We start from the raw sequence: 6,595 nt of genomic DNA, 5'->3' as shown, positions 1-6,595 counted from the left end.
ACCCTGACCTTCTCCTCGAGCAGCCTTCCTTCCCGGATTCTCATCCCTCGGACCGCCGGGCACGCCCTTCTCATCTGTCGATGTACTCTTCGGTAGCATCTCATTCTTCGGATGCACCGAGCCCGTCGACTCCCTTCCTATGCCATCATTCTTACTAGCTATGTCTTTTTCTTGACTTCTTGTGTTCCTAAGTTCATGCACACTAAGACACAAGATATCAAATACACATAGGACCTAACTTAACTCTGTTGATCACATTAAAACTACCTTAGGGTACTAACATGAATGTTTCAAAACTGTTGAGTAAATATCATGTAGGAAAATGCTTAACTCTGTAATGACACCTGATACAAAATTGGGTAAGAGTTCCTTAAAACTAATATGAATGAGTCATTGCATGAATATATGATAATCATAACTTTTCAAACCAATCAATTTGCATTCTTTCATATCGACACATCTTCAAAGATTAGAGATATAACTATCAGAAAATTTTAATGGTTTCATCCATTCACAAACAACATGTCTTTGATTCTTATTCAATGTATAAACTACCTTTGTCTTTGGTCCCCTACTACTTTCATCGACATTAAGAGTGGATCTTTTTTAAAGGAGTCATATATTTTTTCTTACATTCAGATTATCTTTGGTTTTTTCCGTTGATATCCATTACTATATTTATCAAATTATCAAAAATATTCTTCTCAATATGCATTACATTGAGATTATGATGAATCAAATGACTAAACTAATATGGTAACTCCTAAAATATACTTTGTTTAATTCATTTATGTGTACTTCTATATTTATATATTGTACCATGTGACTCTTTAATAATACATGAAAAGTTAAACACTCTGAACCAAATTTGTTCACTTCTTAATCTCAATGGCGAAGGTGGTCTTTTAATTATATTCTTAGTGAATTCATCTTTATTCTTTCTGAATTATGATTTCATGGTAAAAATTATCTATGACAATCAAAATAACTTAGCTTCTTCCTGTGTTTCAATCTAATTGAGTTTGATCTATCCATACATATTGGGCACTTTGAGATTTCAGCGATACTACAACCGGATAGCATACCATAAGTAGGAATGTCATTTATGGTCCAAGGAAGAACAACCTTCATTACAAATATTTGATTATTATGAATATTGTATGTGTTGGGTTTTTCGGACTGCAAAAACAGCTTTTTGCGTTGCGGAAACCCCGAATCCCATGCCATCGGATCCGTGCGAAGTTATAAAATTTCATAAAAACTTCGTGTACATGTTTTCTAGCCTAGATCTACACTAGATCTATAAGGAAGAGACTTATACCTTTGTAGCGAAGCCCTTCGTGTATCCCGTTCGTCCAAGGCTCGTCGGATCTCAAGGTTGTCAAGTGTACAACCCTCTATGTGTATCCACACGAACAAATCGATGGAGAGAACCTCTAAAGATGTGCTAGCAACCTTAGAGGATCAACAATGGTGGAGGAGAGGGAGAGAAGAAAGGTAGAGAGGAAGAAGAAGGAAGTTATACACACAAAATGAAACTCCCACAATGACATAAAGTGGCCGACCACATTGAAATGAGGTTATATACCTCCATGGGATATCAAGAGTCACAACTCTTGATCTCCCTCATGATGTGGCACACACATAAGCCAACCTTGATGATGTAGAACATCATCATTGGCCCACTTAATGCTAACTCACAAATGAGGTGGCAATGGTCAAGTCAAACTTGACCTTTCATCTTCCTCTCAAGTCAAGTCAAACTTGACCACTTCTCTCCCATGGTTGATCAAATCTAACCATTGGTTCAAGTCAATTTTAATTTAATGAATCTATATTCATTGAATTAGATTGGCTCAATGAGTCTAAGTCCAAATTAGACTCATTTAACACATGAACCAAATTGAGTCCAACTCAATTAGTTTACTTTGGATTACTCTTAATCCAATTTGGTTCATCACATGAACTTAATCCTCTTGGTTTATCAAATGAACCTAATCTCCATCTAATTGCCCTTTGTGTGTGACCCTATAGGTTCTTGTAATGTTGTCAATGCTCCTAAACCCTTTTAGAAGCATAAGTAATGAGCGGTATCTAGCAACACTTCATTACTACCCAAGTTACAAGAATGTTGAGATCCAACATCACCTTGTGACTACTAATTGTGACTCTTCACAATATATGACAATGTCCTTCTATCCTAGACATCTAGATTGATCAATGTGAGATATAGACCGTGTCATCCTCTAATCAATCTAAATCTTGAACTCCAAGTAGACTCACTCAATCAAATGAGCTCAACATCTCATATTTACTCATTTAGGCATGGTCATGCACTTAGTGGTCTCACTCTATCAAGAATAATGATGTCACTCCCGTCATATAGGAGGGATAGATCCCATCTACATCACTCACATCCCTCTGCATAATTCGTTACATACCTAGTAATCGCCTTTATAGTCCACCCAGTTACGGGTGACGTTTGACGAAGCCAAAGTATGTAACTCCTTATGTAGGGAGCCATGGTGACTTCAGGTCCAAGAACTAATAGTCATACTAATAGCCACATGAGAAAGTATATGCCACTCATATAATGATCCATGATACTTTCTCATAGCGGGTCATTCAGTATACATTCTCCAATGCATACCCATGTGTCAACTTGATATCTCCATATCCATGACTTGTGAGATCAAGTCATCGAGTTGACCTACATGCTAGTCTCGTCGCATTAACATTGTCCCTGAATGTTAATGTTTGACTAGGAATGATTAAGAGTAGTGTTCCCTATATCATCTCACTATCGATTCAACCAATCGATTGATATAGGTAAGAACCTTCTATTCAAGGACGCTATCATACTTAGTTATTTGGCACCAATACAAGTAAGCATAATAACTATAAACAAATACCTTTATATACATAAGAAATATGATACAATGAGTCCATACAATAATCATCAAATGATTGGCTCTAGGGCTCTAACTAACATTATATAGGAAGACATTCATCCCATAGTTGTTTCAGCTCTACAATCAGTGGTTGCATACAAAAATCTATTAACTTCTTCATATTTTATGGCCAGGCACAACTAATGTTAAAAATATATAGGGTGTTTTCATGCACATCTAAGGTGGAAGACTATATGAAGTTAAGATAACTGGCCAAAAGAATAATTTCTTCCTAATTTGTCAAATGAAGCAAATCTATCAATACAAAGACCTAATCTAATGTTTCGATCATCCTTTACAAATTCTGGATATGTTCTATATAAATTTTTCGACACCTCTGCATCTGATGGATGACACATGAGCCCTCTTTTGTGTTGTATGCCAAGTCACATTAGTCTCTTATACAATTGGCCTTGATACATAAAGCCTTTGTAACCTAGGAGTTAAAGGCAAATAAAACAACTAACTGTATGATTTACGTCGTTGTTGACTCCTTCTAGTGCTCTTGTACCTAGCTTGATTATAGAATTTAGAAACATCTGCATCTGCATCATCTTCCTAATATAACATACAACCATCTCTATAAACATCAATTCTTTCCATTGGAAGATCTAATTCTTTCACAAGTTTTTTTATACTGTAAAAATCATTGGGGAAGTATGTCATCATGCGGTAATGCCTCTCTAAATACTCGAACAAAATCATTAAAACGAATCATGTGACACATTATGCTCTGTCTTGACATTCAACAGTCTTGTAGTGAGAGATAATTTAGTGTGACTATTGTTGGTGCAACCTTAGGTCAAGGTTGACCTGGTTGACCCGACTCGAGGTGACTTGACTCGAGTTGTATTTTGATGTTTGACTTAGGAAGATTGTCGGTGCAACCTTAGGTCAAGGTTGACCTAGTTGAGTTGCATGTTGATGTTTGACACTCGTGGAAGAGTTGTATTCTTGATATGGGACAAGAATAGATGTTTGGGAGATTATTGGGGCAACCGTAGGTCAAGGTTGACCTGGTTGACCTGATTCGGGAAAAAGTCCAAGTATGGAGACTTGGCAACGGAAAAGTCCAAGCAGGGAGCTTGGCACTAGAAAAGTCCAAGTATGGAGACTTGGCACTGGAAAAGTCCAAGCAGGGAGCTTGGCACGCGAAAAGTCCAAGTATGGAGACTTGGCATGGGAAAAGTCCAAGTATGGAGACTTGGCACTGGAAAAGTCCAAGTATGGAGACTTGGCACGGAAAAGTCCTAACTGGGATGTTAGGCAGTGTGGAAAGTCCTGGTGAGTGAAGCCAGGCAGTGGGAAAGTCCTAACTGGGATGTTAGGCAGTTGGAAAGTCCTGGTGAGTGAAGCCAGGCAGTGGGAAAGTCCTAACTGGGATGTTAGGCAGTGTGGAAAGTCCTGGTGAGTGAAGCCAGGCAGTGGGAAAGTCCTAACTGGGATGTTAGGCAGTTAGAAAGTCCTGGTGAGTAAAGCCAGACAGTGAGAAAGTCCTAACTGGGATGTTAGGCAGTGTGAAAACCCTAGTGAGTGAAGCTAGGTGAAAGTCCTGGTGAGTGAAGCCGGGCAAGGGAAAATCCAGATAGATCAAGGGTGATCGGACATCTGGTGTTGAGAAGGTTCAGTAGGTCAAGGGAGTGACCGGATACTTGACACGAAGAGAAAAGTCCAAGTGGGTCAAAGGGATTGACCGGACACTTGGTGGGGAGTCTTAGCAGGTCAAGGGAGTGACTGGATGCTAAGCATGATGTACCAACAGGTCAAGGTTGACCGGATGTTGGTTTGGAAGGTTTGGGACTTGGTTTGGGCAAAAACCAAGCTCTGGATTGATCTGGGGACCGATCCAGTGATACGGCTGATCGGTCTGGTGACCGATCAGTAATCAAACAGAATGCTTCTGTGGATTATCTGATCGGTCTGAAGACCGATCAGGAAGCAAACAGAAGAGAAGAAGGAGAAAGGCTGATCGGTCAAAGGGACCGATCAGACCCCTCCTGGACCGATCAGGACATAGCCTGATCGGTCCAGGCTTAGCCTGATCGGTCTCCAAGACCGATCAGGATCCTTGTGGACCGATCAGGATGAAGCCTGATCGGTCCACATCCTAGTCGTTGCATAGCAACGGCTAGTTTCTTTTGTGTCTTCTTCGCAGGTTATAAAAGGGGTTGAGGAGCTACTGTTCGGGGTTACTTCTTCTTCTTCCTTCCTGTTGCGAAGTGCTGTTGTGCTTGAGCTTTGTTGAGCTCCTCCTTGTCGAAGCTTCGCGTGAGCTTCATTCCACGACTGGATCAGCTGCTGCTGAGTTGCTTGTTGCATCTGTCCGTGAAGTTGCTACTTCATCCGGGACCCCAGTCGACGAGAAGGCAAGCTACTGTGTTTACATTCCTGTTGTATTTTGTTCTTGCTATTCTCTTGTACTCTTAGCTTGCTGTTGCAAGTGATTGTGGCGAGGTTTCTCCACCCACAAGGAGTTTGATTTAGCCGATTTTCCGGGGACTCATCCACCGACGGATTGATAGGCTTCGTCCACCTTACGGACATGCCGAGGAGTAGGAGTTTCATCTCCGAACCTCGTTACATCCTTGCGTAGAGGTTTGATTTCTTCTCCTATTTTATTTCTGCATTTAGTTTCCGCTGCGCTAACCCTAGTTTGTAGAAAGAAACGCGAGCAATTGGGGTCGGCTATTCACACCCCCCTCTCTAGCCGTACGAAGAGATCCTAACAAGTGGTATCAGAGCAAAGGTTTGCTCTTCATCGGATTAACACCCGGGGAGCACGAGCTAGAGGATGGATCTACTCGGAGAAGATGTCACCATTCCACCATTCTACGAATGCGGTGACTTCGCGTATTGGAAGGTAAGGATGAAGTACTTTCTTATGACTAACATAATGAATTGGTTTTGTGTACAAGAAGGTTTTATTCCTCCGGTGGATAAGGAAGGAAAACTACTTGAGAAGAAGGAGTGGACAAGAGAACAAATTCACAAATCCGAAATCAACGAAGAGGTAACAAGAATAATTGAATTTTCATTGCCTACTAACATCTTGTGTAAGATAGGTTACAACAATGCCAAGGAATTATGGGATAACTTGGCCAAGTACCATGAGGAGAGCTCCACTTCAAGCCATGAAGAGGAGCCTAGTGAGCCAAGTAGCTCACATCATGGAGGGAGCGAATTGGGAGTTGAGGGCTACTCAACATCCAAGGAAGAAGAGGAGGAGAGTTCCTCTTGTTCAAGATCGGAGCAAGAAGAAGATTCTACCTCCGGAAGGGATGAAGAAGAAAGCTCATCTCCATCCACAAACCTAGGTAACTCAAACACTTTAGTTTCGAGCAAATTACATATATTATGCTTTGAGTGTAGGGAGTATGGGCATTACAAGAGCAAATGTCCAAAGAGAGTTAGGAAGACTCCACCGGCGCCTAAGGTCAAGGAAGCCGGAGGCCCGATACGCAAAGGCAAGGAGCACGTGGTGTGCTTCCAATGCAAGCGAAGGGGACACTATAGGAGCCAATGTCCGAGGGGGAGGCAACCTCACAAGGACAAGAAACCAAGCACATCAATAGGGGGGGCTAAGGCAAACCCTAAGGTAATCTCTAAGGTTCATTATTGCAATTCTAATAAAACTCATGCTAGTA

Source organism: Zingiber officinale, chromosome 5A (assembly GCF_018446385.1).
Source record: "Zingiber officinale cultivar Zhangliang chromosome 5A, Zo_v1.1, whole genome shotgun sequence".
NCBI lineage: Eukaryota > Viridiplantae > Streptophyta > Magnoliopsida > Zingiberales > Zingiberaceae > Zingiber > Zingiber officinale.
This window is presented reverse-complemented; position numbering follows the sequence as displayed.